The following is a 16498-nucleotide window of genomic DNA, read 5'->3' as shown; positions in this document are numbered from 1 at the left end:
AGATGAATTTGCAAATTGTTCTGTCTAACTCTTTGAAGAATTGGATTGGTATTTTGATGGGGATTGCATTGAATCTGTAGATTGCTTTTGGTAAAATGGCCATTTTTACTATATTAATCCTGCCAATCCATGAGCATGGGAGATCTTTCCATCTTCTGAGGTCTTCTTCAATTTCTTTCCTCAGTGTCTTGAAGTTCTTATTGTACAGATCTTTTACTTGCTTGGTTAAAGTCACACCGAGGTACTTTATATTATTTGGGTCTATTATGAAGGGTGTCGTTTCCCTAATTTCTTTCTCGGCTTGTTTCTCTTTTGTATAGAGGAAGGCAACTGATTTATTTGAGTTAATTTTATACCCAGCCACTTTGCTGAAGTTGTTTATCAGCTTTAGTAGTTCTCTGGTGGAACTTTTGGGATCACTTAAATATACTATCATGTCATCTGCAAATAGTGATATTTTGACCTCTTCTTTTCCGATCTCTATCCCTTTGATCTCCTTTTGTTGTCTGATTGCTCTGGCTAGAACTTCAAGAACTATATTGAATAAGTAGGGAGAGAGTGGGCAGCCTTGTCTAGTCCCTGATTTTAGTGGGATTGCTTCAAGTTTCTCTCCATTTAGTTTAATGTTAGCAACTGGTTTGCTGTATATGGCTTTTACTATGTTTAGGTATGGGCCTTGAATTCCTATTCTTTCCAGGACTTTTATCATGAAGGGGTGTTGAATTTTGTCAAATGCTTTCTCAGCATCTAATGAAATGATCATGTGGTTCTGTTCTTTCAGTTTGTTTATATAATGGATCACGTTGATGGTTTTCCGTATATTAAACCATCCCTGCATGCCTGGGATGAAGCCTACTTGATCATGGTGGATGATTGTTTTGATGTGCTCTTGAATTCGGTTTGCCAGAATTTTATTGAGTATTTTTGCGTCGATATTCATAAGGGAAATTGGTCTGAAGTTCTCTTTCTTTGTTGAGTCTTTGTGTGGTTTAGGTATAAGAGTAATTGTGGCTTCGTAGAAGGAATTCGGTAGGGCTCCATCTGTTTCAATTTTGTGGAATAGTTTGGATAATATTGGTATGAGGTCTTCTATGAAGGTTTGATAGAATTCTGCACTAAACCCGTCTGGACCTGGGCTCTTTTTGGTTGGGAGACCTTTAATGACTGCTTCTATTTCCTTAGGAGTTATGGGGTTGTTTAACTGGTTTATCTGTTCCTGATTTAACTTCGATACCTGGTATCTGTCTAGGAAATTGTCCATTTCCTGAAGATTTTCAAATTTTGTTGAATATAGGTTTTTATAGTAAGATCTGATGATTTTTTGAATTTCCTCCGAATCTGTAGTTATGTCTCCCTTTTCATTTCTGATTTTGTTAATTTGGACACACTCTCAGTGTCCTCTCGTTAGTCTGGCTAAGGGTTTATCTATCTTGTTGATTTTCTCAAAGAACCAACTTTTGGTTCTGTTGATTCTTTCTATGGTCCTTTTTGTTTCTACTTGGTTGATTTCAGCTCTGAGTTTGATTATTTCCTGCCTTCTACTCCTCCTGGGTGTATTTGCTTCTTTTTGTTCTAGAGCTTTTAGGTGTGCTGTCAGCTGCTGACATATGCTCTTTCCTGTTTCTTTCTGCAGGCACTCAGCGCTATGAGTTTTCCTCTTAGCACAGCTTTCATTGTGTCCCATAAGTTTGAGTACGTTGTATCTTCATTTTCATTAAATTCTAAAAAGTTTTTAATTTCTTTCTTTATTTCTTCCTTGACCAGGTTATCATTGAGTAGAGCATTGTTCTATTTCCACGCATATGTGGGCATTCTTCCCTTATTGTTATTGAAGACCAGTTTTAGGCCGTGGTGGTCCGATAGCACGCATGGGATTATTTCTATCTTTCTGTACCTGTTGAGGCCCGTTTTTTGACCAATTATATGGTCAATTTTGGAGAAAGTACCATGAGGAGCTGAGAAGAAGGTATATCCTTTTGCTTTAGGATAGAATGTTCTATAAATATCCGTTAAGTCCATTTGGCTCATGACTTCTCTTAGTCTGTCTACATCACTGTTTAATTTCTGTTTCCATGATCTGTCCATTGATGAGAGTGGGGTGTTGAAATCTCCCACTATTATTGTGTGAGGTGCAATGTGTGTTTTGAGCTTTAGTAAGGTTTCTTTTACGTATGTAGGTGCCCTTGTATTTGGGGCATAGATATTTAGGATTGAGAGTTCATCTTGGTTGATTTTTCCTTTGATGAATATGAAGTGTCCTTCCTTTTCTTTTTTGATGACTTTTAGTTGGAAATTGATTTTATTTGATATTAGAATGGCTACTCCAGCTTGCTTCTTCTGACCATTTGCTTGGAGAGTTGTTTTCCAGCCTTTCACTCTGAGGTAGTGTCTGTCTTTGTCTCTGAGGTGTGTTTCCTGTAGGCAGCAGAATGCAGGGTCCTCGTTGCGTATCCAGTTTGTTAATCTATGTCTTTTTATTGGGGAGTTGAGGCCATTGATATTGAGAGATATTAAGGAATAGTGATTATTGCTTCCCGTTATATTCATATTTGGATGTGAGGTTATGTTTGTGTGCTTTCATTCTCTTTGTTTTGTTGCCAAGACGATTAGTTTCTTGCTTCTTCTAGGGTATAGCTTGCCTCCTTATGTTGGGCTTTACCATTTATTATCCTTTGTAGTGCTGGATTTGTAGAAAGATATTGTGTAAATTTGGTTTTGTCATGGAATATCTTGGTTTCTCCATCGATGTTAATTGAGAGTTTTGCTGGATACAGTAACCTGGGCTGGCATTTGTGTTCTCTTAGGGTCTGTATGACATCAGTCCAGGATCTTCTGGCCTTCATAGTTTCTGGTGAGAAGTCTGGTGTGATTCTGATAGGTCTCCCTTTATATGTTACTTGACCTTTTTCCCTTACTGCTTTTAATATTCTTTCTTTATTTTGTGCGTTTGGTGTTTTGACAATTATGTGACGGGAGGTGTTTCTTTTCTGGTCCAATCTATTTGGAGTTCTGTAGGCTTCTTGTATGTCTATGGGTATCTCTTTTTTTAGGTTAGGGAAGTTTTCTTCTATGATTTTGTTGAAGATATTTACTGGTCCTTTGAGCTGGGAGTCTTCACTCTCTTCTATACCTATTATCCTTAGGTTTGATCTTCTCATTGAGTCCTGGATTTCCTGTATGTTTTGGACCAGTAGCTTTTTCCGCTTTACATTATCTTTGACAGTTGAGTCAATGATTTCTATGGAATCTTCTGCTCCTGAGATTCTCTCTTCCATCTCTTGTATTCTGTTGGTGAAGCTTGTATCTACAGCTCCTTGTCTCTTCTTTTGGTTTTCTATATCCAGGGTTGTTTCCATGTGTTCTTTCTTGATTGCTTCTATTTCCATTTTTAATTCCTTCAACTGTTTGATTGTGTTTTCCTGGAATTCTTTCAGGGATTTTTGCGATTCCTCTCTGTAGGCTTTTACTTGTTTATTAATGTTTTCCTGCGCTTCCCTAAGTGTGTTCATGTCTTTCTTGAAGTCCTCCAGCATCATGATCAAATATGATTTTGAAACTAGATCTTGCTTTTCTGGTGTGTTTGGATATTCCATGTTTGTTTTGGTGGGAGAATTGGGCTCCGATGATGGCATGTAGTCTTGGTTTCTGTTGCTTGGGTTCCTGCGCTTGCCTCTCGCCATCAGATTATCTCTAGTGTTACTTTGTTCTGCTATTTCTGACAGTGGCTAGACTGTCCTATAAGCCTGTGTGTCAGGAGTGCTGTAGACCTGTTTTCCTCTCTTTCAGTCAGTTATGGGGACAGAGTGTTCTGCTTTCGGGCGTGTAGTTTTTCCTCTCTACAGGTCTTCAGCTGTTCCTGTGGGCCTGTGTCTTGAGTTCACCAGGCAGCTTCTTGCAGCAGAAAATTTGGTCTTACCTGTGGTCCCGAGGCTCAGGTTCGCTCGTGGGGTGCTGCCCAGGGGCTCTCTGCAGCGGCAGCAACCAGGAAGACCTGTGCCGCCCCTTCCGGGAGCTTCAGTGCACCAGGGTTCCAGATGGTCTTTGGCTTTTTCCTCTGGCGTCCGAGATGTGTGTGCAGGGAGCAGTCTCTTCTTGTTTCCCAGGCTTGTCTGCCTCTCTGAAGGTTTAGCTCTCCCTCCCACGGGATTTGGGTGCAGAGAACTGTTTATCCGGTCTGTTTCCTTCAGGGTCCGGTGGTGTCTCTGGCAGGGGTCCTGCCGCTCCTGGGCCCTCCCCCACGGGAGCCCAGAGGCCTTATACAGTTTCCTCTTGGGCCAGGGATGTGGGCAGGGGTGAGCAGTGTTGGTGGTCTCTTCTGCTCTGCAGCCTCAGGAGTGCCCACCTGACCAGGCGGTTGGGTCTCTCTCTCACCGGGTCTGGGAGCAGAGAGCTGCTGCGGGCCGGGATCCGCGGGTGTGGGACTTCCCTAATTTATTTATCTTATGTATGTGAGTATACTGTCACTCTCTTCAGCCACACCAGAAGAGGGCATCAGATCTCATTACAGATCTAATCTGAGCTACCATGTGGTTGCTGGGAATTGAACTCAGGACTCTGAAAGAGCAGTCAGGGCTCTTACCCACTGAGACTTCTCTCCAGCCTCAGTTTTTATTGGTAATATAGAGATCAGTATATTTGGAAGATTCAACTCCAGTTCTCATTCGTTTCGTGTGGTGTTTGTTAAAATTATGGCTGCTCTTCAGCCCCTCCTCTGGAGTTGACAGATTATTCTCAGAGAGAAAAGAATCCCATTGGGGAGAAGTAGCAGGTATTTGTAAATTTTGTTCTCTTCAGATATTTATTTCACTAATTTCCACTACTTAGTAAGTGACTTTGCCTTGGGACAATTTTTTATAGAAAACACAGTTTTCTATAAAACTGTGAGCAGTTTCTTGTGGGGCTTTCTTGGTTTTGCATTTTTCCTTAATTATTGACACCAAACCCACAGCCTCTTCAATGACAGGCGAGTGCTGCACCCCTGATGCATACCCATATCTTTCTCAGTGTCAGACTTGATACCCTCCTTGTTACACCATCAATAATGATTTTCTCACTGGCTTTTCACACCAGAAATTTTAGTGAGCATACCGTGCTCTTAAATGAATAATCAAATGAATTGTTATTATTTTTTATTTCTCATTTATTTTTCTTTTATTTGTTCATTTTTTTTATAAGAACTGAGAGTAGGGTTCTGTAGTTGAGGCTGGTCCTGAGTTCATTATATAGATAGGGCTGGCCTTGAACTTCTCATTCTCCTCATTGTACCTCCCAGACACTGCAATTAAAGGTGTAATACACCATACCTGGCTTTAAGTTTGAAGATATATTCTATTATTTGTAGAGAAATGGCAAGAGGACACTGTTCCCAGCTTGCCAGCTTGCAGGCAACCTAGGGTGTTTGTCATTCTAAGCAAACTGAGACCAAGGAAGCAGACTTTCTCAAGCAGAGAATCCTGGTGCTCTGCTAAGTAAGCTGCAAACCTGAGGAAGAGACCTTCCTGTTGCTTTTCCCATGAGAAAGTAACTTTGTTTATAGTTTAATAGACATCTTGATGGGAAGCATGGTGGTGAGCAGAAGCAGAGAGAGCAGACTGGATAAACAACATTCTTTACCTCTCAAAGCTTCCCTCCTGGGACATGCTTCTTCCAGCAAGGCCATACCTGTTATTCCCTTCCAAACAGCACCACCAGCTAGGTGTCTAAATATCAGAGTCTGTGAGGACATTCTCATGCATATGACTACATGTTGTTACATTTAATGACTGCCACATACACATTTGCAGAATGTTCAAATCATTTGCTGTTAAAAGTACGTGTATAGATTCAGAGTTTCTTTGAACCAGTCATTATGCAATAGGAATTTCTTTGGCTCTTAAGGGATGAAGACTAGCAAATAAGCCTCTTAAGGAGAATTTGTGAGATACATCTGGCAATTCTGTGCTTTTAATGGAACACACCATGGAACACCCTGGTACCCGTCTAGAGCAAATTTAAGAGCAAAGTCCAGGGACTAAGCCACTACCTAAAGACTATACATGGACTGACCCTGGACTCTGACCCCATAGGTAGCAATGAATATCCTAGTAAGAGCACCAGTGGAAGGGGAAGCCCTGGGTCCTGCTAAGCCTGAATCCCCAGTGAACTAGACTATGGGGGGAGGGCGGCAATGGGGGGAGGGTTGGGAGGGGAACACCCATCAGGAAGGGGAGGGGGGAGGGGGATGTTTGCCCGGAAACAGGGAAAGGGAATAACACTTGAAATGTATATAAGAAATACTCAAGTTAATAAAAAAAAAAAAAAAAAAAAAAGCAAAGTCCACAGAATTAGTAATTTATTCTCAGGGCTTTTTACATAGGCCCCTAAAACATTTAAATTGTCTTTCTCACTCTAGGGACTTAGCTGAAAACGTCCGTGTGTCTTTAGCCATTTTTCATGTATAGAATATGTTGTTAATACAAATGTCAGAAAGAGAAACCAAATCAAAAGGCATTTCAAAAACTAGGAATCATGTGTGTGGAAAAAATATGTTTTAAGATTAAAGATTCTTACAAATCTTACCAAAGCTAATTTGACTTTGATACTGAAGGCTTCATATAATAGTCTTTGATATAATCTTAGAGAAGTACAGAAAGCAATGTAAATATTGCATTAATTTATGAAAGTTAATGCAGTGGTGACCTAACTTGTACCTGGAAAATTTAACTTTGTGCCTCTTTTGATCCAACAATGACTTATCTAGTTAGTCCCTAGGCTGGAAGCTTGAGACATGCCAGGATCTGGTAATCTTGGTGTTGTACAGTTAAGTGTTGCATTAAGAATGCCAGTGTTTTCTGTCCTCAGACCTTGTCTTCCCTTCTCTGCCCTCATGGCTCTGCTCTTGTCTGCCTGCTTCTACCCACTCTCCAGGCCCTCACCACCCCCCAATCCTTCTTACCCCTGATCTCTTGCATGTAATCATTTCTCAAGAGCACATCTTGGCATGGGTCTGCAGTAAGTAATACTCCCTAAATATATTTTCTTTCAACCTCATGTATTAAATTTGTTATCACACTAACAAGTCCCTTATGTAGATCTTTTAATGAAGTTCTTGGGGGTGCATTTTGCTTAGTAGACGTATTATATTATGTGTGTTTTCTTGAGTTGTTTGTATGACACAGTTTAAGACTCATTTTAGGTCAGATGATGAAGGAAATATTTTAATAGATTGTTTAACTAATTAATGGTAACGAGTAAGTTACAGTTGGATTTATTGATGTTTTATGCAAAGAGGATATTAAGTGTTATTCAGGAGCGCATAGATTCCCCATTGACCCCTCTTACAAGTAGAAAGTTGGAAAGTGTTTAAATATGAGACTAAAAGTGTAGGGAGGATGTTCTCTGGACAGACTGCACTGATAAAGCAACCTGAAAATAACACATTTTGATAAGGTTTACTGGGGATTATACTTTTGTCTTTTGTTAATTGGACATTTGAGTTTTCAAATTTCCCATTTCCCTTGATAAAATATCAATGAAGAGTACGTTATGGTATAAAACTCACTAATTTTTTTTCTCTCCATACAGAATCTCTGCCTACCATGAGGAGGTGTTGTTGGAGGACAGAATCTGAAAATCATGGCTGGGAAAAAGGCTGTGTTTTAATGAATAAAGATATTTACATATCCAGATAATTTTTGTTCACTTAAGTTTACAATATGGCTTCAGGTAGAATATATTTTCACTGCTCAAAAATTCTAACCTTTAAAGTTAATTTTACTCTCAAAAATTTTGTTCAGAGGAAGTAGATATTCTTGCACAAAACAATTTAATATATTTTTGTTTATCTCAGCATTGCTAGTAATACTGAGAATTGGGAAAAACATATAAGTATCTAGTACAAAGTGTTATTAGTTAATCATCTGTAGGTAGCAAAACATTTTCTTTTTATGTTTCTAATTTTTGAAAAATACAAAGAATATAAAAAAATTTACTAATCAGTAAAAGTAAGTTGTTTGCAGTTTGGACAAAGTATATCACTAGTTGTCACCTATAGCTTCACTTTAAAGGCAAACTAATCTTTACTATATTAATCTTGCCAATCCATGAACTTGGGAGATCTTTCCATCTTCTGAGATCTTCTTCAATTTCTTTCTTCAGAAGCTTGAAGTTCTTATCATACAGGTCTTTCTCTTGCTTGATTAAAGTCACACTGAGGTATTTTATATTATTTGGGACTATTATGAAGTGTGTCATTTCCCTAATTTCTTTCTCTGCTTGTTTCTCTTTTGTGTAGAGGAAGGCCACTGATTTGTTTGAGTTAATTTTATACCCAGCCACTTTGCTGAAGGTGTTTATAAGGTTTAGTAGTTCTCTGGTGGAGCATTTGGGATCACTTAAGTATACAATCATATTGTCTGCAAATCATGATATTTTGACTTCTTCCTTTCCAATCTGTATCCCTTTGATCTCCTTTTGTTTTCTGATTGCTCTGGCTAGAACTTCAAGAACTATACTGAATAAGAGAGTGGGCATCCTTGTCCTCGATTTTAGTGGGATTGCTTCAAGTTGCTCTCCATTTAGTTTAATGCTTGCTACTGGTTTGCTGTATATGGCTTTTACTATCTTTAGGTATGGGTCTTGAATACCTGTTCTTTCCAGGAACTTTATCATGAAGGGGTGTTGTATTTTGTCAAAGTCTTTCTCAGCCTCTAATGAAATGATCATGTGGTTTTTATCTTTCAGTTTGTTTATACAGTGGATTACGTCGATGGTTTTCCGTGTGTTAAACCATCCCTGAATCGCTGTAATGAAGCCTACTTTATCATGATGGATGATTGTTTTGATATGCTCCTGGATTCGGGTTTGCAAGAATTTTATTGAGTATTTTTTGTTGATATTCATAAGGGAAATTGGTCTGAAGTTCTCTTTTTTTGTTGGGTCATTGTATGGTTTTGTTATAAGTGTAATTGTGGCTTCAGAAAAGGAATTCTGTAGTGCTCTACCTGTTTCAATTTCATGGAATAGTTTGGATAGTATTGGTATGAGGTCTTCTATGAAGGTCTGATAGAATTCTGCACTGAACCAATCTGGACCTGGGCTCTTTTCTGTTGGGAGACTTTTAATGACTGCTTCAGATTCAATGCAATCCCCAACAAAATTCCAAGACAATTCTTCATAGAGTTAGACAGAACAATTTGCAAACTCGTCTGGAATAACAAAAAAGACCAGGGTAGCTAAAACTATCCTCAACAATAAAAAGACTTCCAGGGAAATCATTATCCCTGAACTCAAGCAGTATTAGAGAGCAATAGTGATAAAAAAAACTGTATGGTATTGGTATAGAGACAGACAGATAGACCAGTGGAATAGAATTGAAGACCCAGAAATGAACCCACACACCTATGCTCACATGAGTTTTGACAATGGAGCCAAGGAAAAAAGATAGCATTTTCAGCAAATGATGCTGGTTCAAAGGGAGGTAATCATGTAGAAGAATGTAGATCTATCCATTCTTATCACCCTGTACAAAGCTTAAGTCCAAGTGGATCAAGGACCTCCACATCAAACCAGATACACTCAAACTTACAGAAGAAGAAGTGGGGAAAAGCTTCGAACATGTGGGCACTGGAGAAAATTTCCTGAACAAAACACCAATAGCTTATGCTCTAAGATCAAGAATTGACAAATGGGATCTCATAAATCTTCAAACCTTCTGTAAGGTGAAGGACACAGTTGTAAGGGCAAAAGAGCAACCAACAGATTGGGAAAAGATCTTTACTAATTCTATGACCTAGAGAGGGCTTATATCCAAAATATACAAAGAACTGATGAAATTAGACTGCAGGGAGACAAATAACAGTATTAAAAAATAGGGCTCAGAGCTAAACAAAGAATCCACAGCTGAGAATGCTGAATGGCTGAGAAACACCTAAAGAAATGTTCAACATCTTTAGTCATAAGGGAAATGCAAATCAAAACAACCCTGAGATTCCACCTCACACCAGTGACTGGCTAAGATCAAAAACTCAGGTGACAGCAGATGTTGGTGAGGATGTGGAGAAGGAGGAACACTCCTCCATTGTCGGTGGGATTGCAGACTGGTACAACCATTCTGGAAATCATTCTGGAGGTTCCTCAGAAAATTGGACATTGAACTACCTTAGGACCCAGCTATACCTGTCTTGGGCAGATACCCTAACACATAACAAAGATACGTGCTCCACTCTGTTTAACGCAACCTCATTTATAGTAGCCAGAAGCTGGAATGAACCCAGATGCCCTTCAACAGAAAATGGATACAAAAAAATGCGGTACATCTACACAATGGAATACTACTGAGCTATGAAAAACAATGACTTTATGAAATTCATAGGCAAATGGATGGAAATGGAAAATATCATCCTGAGTGAGGTAAGCCAATCACAGAAAAACACATATTGATAACTGGATATTAACCCAAATGTTCGAATTACCCTAGATGCACAGAATACATGAATCCCAAGTAGTATGACCAAAATACGAATGCTTCACTCCTTCTTAAAAGGGGAACAAGATAACCCTTGGGAGGGAATAGGGAGGCAAAGTTTAGAATAGAGACTGAACGAACACCCATTCAGGGCCTGCCCCACATGTGGACCATACATATACAGCCACCAAATTAGATAAGATGGATGAGGCAAAGAAGTGCAGGCCGACAGGAAACGGATGTAGATCTCTGCTGAGAGACACACCCAGAATACAGCAAATACATAGGTGAATGCCAGCAGCAAACCACTGAACTGAGAATGGGACCCCCATCGAAAGAATCTTAGAAAAGACTTAAAAAGCTTGAAGGGGCTTGAGATCCCATATGAACAACAATGCCAACCAACCAGAACTTCCTGGGACTAAGTACCCAAAGAGTATACATGGACTGACCCTGTGCTCCAACTGCATAGGTAGCAATGAATAGTCTAGTAAGAGCACCAGTGGAAGGGGAAGCCCTTGGTCCTGCTAAGGCTGAATCCCCAGTGAATGTGATTGTTGGGGGGAGGGTCGTAATTGGGGAGGATGGGGAGGGGAACACCTATATAAAAGGTGAGTGGAAGGGGTTAGGGGGATTTTCTCCTGGAAACTGGGAAAGGGAATAACAATTGAAATGTAAATAAGAAATACTCAAGTTAATAAAGATGGAGAAAAAGAAGCAAACTAATCAAAACAGTATAAAAAACATGAAATTGTATTTGTAAGTGTGTTGGGATTTTAAAGTTATTTTTGTGACAGGGAGCTGTACCTGCTGTTTATTGGAATGTCTTTTCTTTGTTGTAGGATGAGCACCTGGCTGTCTTGTTCCAGAAGGTGGAGGAACCGTTTCTTCTGTTAAGCAGGAGGATGGAACACTGCAATATTTAGAGGAATTGCTATCTTTATTAATGGTTAGAGATGTTGAGTGCTTTTTACTGGTTTTGTGTCCAATTTTATCATGAACTTTTGAAGATTAAGAAAAAATTGTTTTAATCTTCAATTACTTATAGTCTGACTTATTTGCTTTCCTGTTGCTATAATGAAATACCATGACCAAGCCAGTTTATGGAAGAGGTTATTTTGGTTGGGCTTCCATGAGACCATCATGGCAGGGCGCTGAGAAATCACATGTTAAACCCCAAATATGAAGCAGAGAGAGTGAACAGGAATTGGGGCTAGTCAATATATAATAGCCTCAGAGCTAGTCCCTAGCAAGGTATACCCTGTAAAGTCACCACCAGGGTTCAGACATTTGATCCTATGAGAGATAGTCTCATTCAAACCACCACATTTCCCTCCCAGGCTCCAAAGGCCATTGTTAAAATACTAAGTATATTTAATCCTACTTCAGAAGTCCCCATGGTCTCCAACAGTCTCGATAAAACCCTGTGAATTTGAAAACTGAATTCATTTCAACATACAATGGAAAAGATATATATTACTATTTCCTAAAAGGAGGAATCGGGGCATAGTCAGAAAACGCTGGACCAAGCAAGACTGATAAGGCAGCATGTAAACATCAAGTCCCCTAGGTCAGACTTCCCACCTCTGGGTCATGGCCCATTTACAGGGGCTCCCTAAGTCCATCTGTAAACATATATTTACATTATGATTCATGACAGTAGCAAAATTACTGTTGTGAAGTAGCAACAAAGATAATTTTATGGTTGGGGTTCACCACAACACAAGGAATTGTATTGAAGCGTCACAGCATTAGGAAGGTTGAGAACCAGGGCTCTAGCTTAATATCTGATATCAGAGGCTTAGACGGCGCCATCCCTCCATCTTTCTGCCTGTAAAATATATCTCTTCCAGGCTGGTTCTATCCCATGTAAGCAACTCTCCCTGGCAGAAATCACAGCTTTGGCGCTTCCAACATGTTGGAGTCTGAAGAAGTATCCCAGGCTTCACTTGATCTCTCAGAGTCTTCATGCAGGAACTCAGGATTAGGGTTGGCTCTGAGGTCCTTTGGCATGCATGCTTGTGATTTCCTAGAGAAAGATCTGTTTTTTCTTGCTTGAGAAAGGGTACATTCATAGCAGAGAACATTTTTGGATTTGTCAAAGAAGGTCAGAAAAGGGCCACAATTGTCAATCTAGAAAGGGTATCACCGAGTTACCCCTTTGTATTGGTTGCCTCTTCTACCAGCTCTACCTACTCTTCCTGGGTCTAGTCTCTGGAATGAATGAGTAGTTTGTCTTGTGGGTTGGTTGAGATATCTGGAAATTTTAATTTTTATATAGTTTTAGCTATGATCTCCCTGTCTAAAGACTTACCTGCTGTGATGATTTGAATAGGAATGACCACCATAGGCTCATATGCTTGAATGCTTGTCGTATAAGGAGTGGCACTATTAGGAGGTGGGGCCTTGTTGGAGTACGTGTGGCCATGTTGGAGGAAGTAGGTCACTGGGAAAGTGGGCTGTGAGGTCTTTATATTCAAGCTATGACCAGTGTCGAAACAGTCTCCTGCTCCTGTTTTCAGATGAAGATGTAGAACTCTCAGCTCCTTCTCCAGCACGATGCCTCCCTGAATGCTGCTGTGCTTCCCGCCATGGTGATAATGGACTAAACTTCTGAGAGTGTAAGCCTGCCCAATGTCCGTTTTCCTTATCAAAGTTGACTCAGTAACAGTGTCTCTTCACAGCAATAAAACTGTAAGACACCTACTCACCTACTTTTTTTTGCCCAGTGAGATTGTTCCATCTGTTTCTGGCCCCAAATTTTTTATTTATTTAATTAATTTTATTTTCCTTTTTTTTATACCAAATAATTTCTTTCTGAGTTTTCATTTATTCAATCTAGATTTATTCATTTCTGATCATTTTAGCACTTGTCTTTCTTTATTGAGTATTACTACCCAAATTTTTCTTAATTTTGAGTCTTCTTGATAGTCATAGTTGTGTATGTTTGCCCCCAATTGACAGCAAATTGCTGTCAATATGTATGTCTGTGTCATTTTTTTAACCCGTGCAGTTGACTGATACATATTTGTCATTTGAGATCTCTTCATATATCACTGTGCTTGATTGTCTGGTTGTCTTCATACTGGTTTAGATGAATTCACCTTGTTTCTCTGGGTCCATGGCTAATTAATTAATTAATTAATTAATCAATTAACATGAGTACACTGTAGCTGTCTTCAAACACATCAGGATAGGGCATCAGATCCCATTACAGATGGTTGTGAGCCACCATGTGGTTGTTGGGAATTGAACTCAGGACCTCTTATCCACTGAGCTATCTCTCCTGCCCAGGTCCATGCCTCTTAGGGTATGTGCAATATTAGCACGCTTTAGTCCTTACTATAGTTCCTTGTTATATAGACATATGGTAGAGCTACATTTTCATTACTGTATTAATTGTACTATTGTTGTCTCTGTGATGACTGAATCTATATTATTTATTCGTTGAGTTAAAGTTAAGTACTAATCAATCAAGATATTTGCTTAACGAGTGCAGATCATACTGTATATAATTACAAGTTTTGCTTGTAAAGTGTTACTTCAGAGTGGATCCTGGTACAGCTTTTAGAGTTAGCCTATAGAAAATGCGAAAATCTTCTTCAACATACCTTGGCAAATTTAATTTCTAAGACTTTGGTCATATATACTCTGAGAAGCTAAGAATGTTAAAAACAAAATCACTGCTTCTTATATTCACTACTTAAGAAACTCCTCAATTCTCTATAGCACCTTATGTGGGAAAAAACCTTAAGCAGGAAAAGAGTGCAGTGGTACTATTTTAATTCTTATGTTTGGTCTGAAGTTTCTCTTATCTTTGTTTCCTTCTGTTGTTTGATTTAGGACATTAGGGTCCTTTCAGATTCTTTCACTAGTAGGGAGGGGCTGACTGTACAAAGACCCTTGGCTTTTGTGTTTTGAGCCCTTTAGGTCTTTTGACTGTCCTGTATAGCCTTCAGCCTGTGTATTGATCTTACACAGCCTGCAGTGTAAGCAGTTGAGAGAGCTGGTCTTGCTACCTGTGTCCTGTGCCCTGTTTAGAAGTGGAGGGATGTTGGAAATCAAAGTGTGCATGGGAAGGTTGACTTGGGAGAGAGATGCCTAGATCAGCCCATTGTTATCTGTGAGAAAGCTTTGGAAAGATACCTGCTGTGTTTTCAGTTGCTAATTTTCAGTTGTGAAGGTCTCATCTCAGGCAATCTTGACTTCCTGTCCTTTTTTTTTCTCTCACACTCGGGGAACCCCAACTATGTTGTGGCATTGGCGCCACCTTGTGTCCCAGCTCAGGGCTGTTGTTCTACCTCTGGTTGCCTAGGTTTGCTTGGGGCTTGGGCAGGGAGCCTCTCAGTTAGCTCTCTGTACACCCTTTAGATTCATGCTTAATTTCCACCCTGAAGCAGCTTTAGAGTGAAGCCCTAGTTGTTAATAATGAGTGGATGGGGGTGGATTTCCGTATCGGGTTACTTCGGTTCTAAGCCAGACATGGGTTTGTCAATTTGTTACTAAAATTTCCAACCCTAATAGCCCATGTAAAAGACACACAATCTAAATATTTTAATTATAAGTTATATGCCTACATTGGGCATATCTAATACAATACTAACATATTTCCCAATTCTAAGACTCCTTATTATTTCTGGTTGCTCCCAGCCACATGATTCTGGTGCATAGTGGCTTCCTTCACTCCTCTTCCTTCATTCTTTTTCTCCTTCTACCTGCCACCCCCTCCAGAGCCTCCAGTCCCACCTTTCCTATTCAGTACCCCATCATAGGCTCTAACCTTTTATTGACCTACTAAAGTGGAGAGAAGGTTCACATAGCATCACCTAAGTACATGATGCTCTGCTTGTGGGGTGGGGGCAACCCCTCTTGAGGAACCAATGTGAACAATAATATACAAGCAGCATCAAGCCAAACCACTACAGTTTACTCGTAAGATCTCAGTTTTTAGTACAAAATCCAATGTTAGATGTTTAAATGTGTTTCTTACTATATTTCTTACACAGCTGTTTTCCAAATGTGGGTTTGTCTGGTGTTCTATACCAGCATAGAGTATTCATAGTTAACAGTGTATTTTCTTGCCACCAATACATGAATTTTTGTTGGATATGCTAAAGAGTCATAATGGTTTTACACAGGAAAGCTAATTGTCAGAATTTTGTTTTGTTTTACAGTCAGGGTTTTCTGTATAGCCCTGGCTGTCCTGGAACTCACCTTGTAGACCAGGCTGCGTTCAGACTTACAGAGATGTGCCTGCCCTCTGTCTCTGAATGATAGGGTTTAAGTCCTGTGCCCAGCTTGATATTTTTCTTTGTCATTCTCTTTCTCCCTCTCTCTTTTTTTTTATTTTGCCCCTGTCAATGGATTTTATTTGGTCACAGGGTCACAGGCCAGGTATGGCCCCAGCCTTATTTGACCTTCTTCTTTGGGGCTCAGGTTGTTGGAGTGGCCGAACTTTTTGTAGCAGTTGACTACACTATGTGCAGGCATGAGTAGCACTTGTGGCAGATCATCTTGTCACAATTGTAATTCTGGACAAGGTGACAAAGGGATGACTCGATGATGCCACTGTGCAGACACAGCACCAGGTGCAAGGTGGACTCTTTCTAGATGTTGTAGTTGGACAGGGTGTGGCCATCCTCCAAATATTTGCCAGCAAATATCAGCTCTGCTGGTCGGTGGGATGTCTTCCCTGTCTTGGATCATTATTGATGGTATCACTGGGCTCAATCTCAAGAGTAATAGTCTTGCCCATTAGGGTTTTCATGAAGATCTGCATGTTGGTTTCTGCTACTTGGCCACCTTGTTGAAGAGAAAGAGTGGTTTGGGGTTTTTGGGATTTTTTGTTTGTTTGTTTTGTTTTTTCTTTTTAATACTTAGATCATTTTGTTTACTTCTCGGTGTTTGTTGAGGTCTGGTATAATTTGCATTTTAAATATATTTACCTGGATCTTCACTGCTTGCTCTCTCCTTTATCTTACCAGGCAGGTGTCCTTTTTTTTTGGGACTGAATAGACTTTTTTTTAAATGGTTTCTAGTCTGTGTTCTTTCACT

The 16498-nt window shown here is 39.7% G+C and overlaps 1 pseudogene; it reads right to left on the bottom strand.

Moving 5' to 3' along the window:
* The window catches only part of Uba52-ps20 (ubiquitin A-52 residue ribosomal protein fusion product 1, pseudogene 20), a 282754-nt pseudogene extending 266531 nt beyond the window's left edge, over window positions 1–16223 (bottom strand).
* Window positions 16224–16498: the final 275 nt, after the last annotated feature.

The sequence above is a fragment of the Rattus norvegicus genome, chromosome 2 (assembly GCF_036323735.1).
Source record: "Rattus norvegicus strain BN/NHsdMcwi chromosome 2, GRCr8, whole genome shotgun sequence".
NCBI classification, from domain to species: domain Eukaryota; kingdom Metazoa; phylum Chordata; class Mammalia; order Rodentia; family Muridae; genus Rattus; species Rattus norvegicus.
Note: the sequence above shows the minus strand (reverse complement) of the source record. Positions and strands in the feature narration are given on the sequence as shown.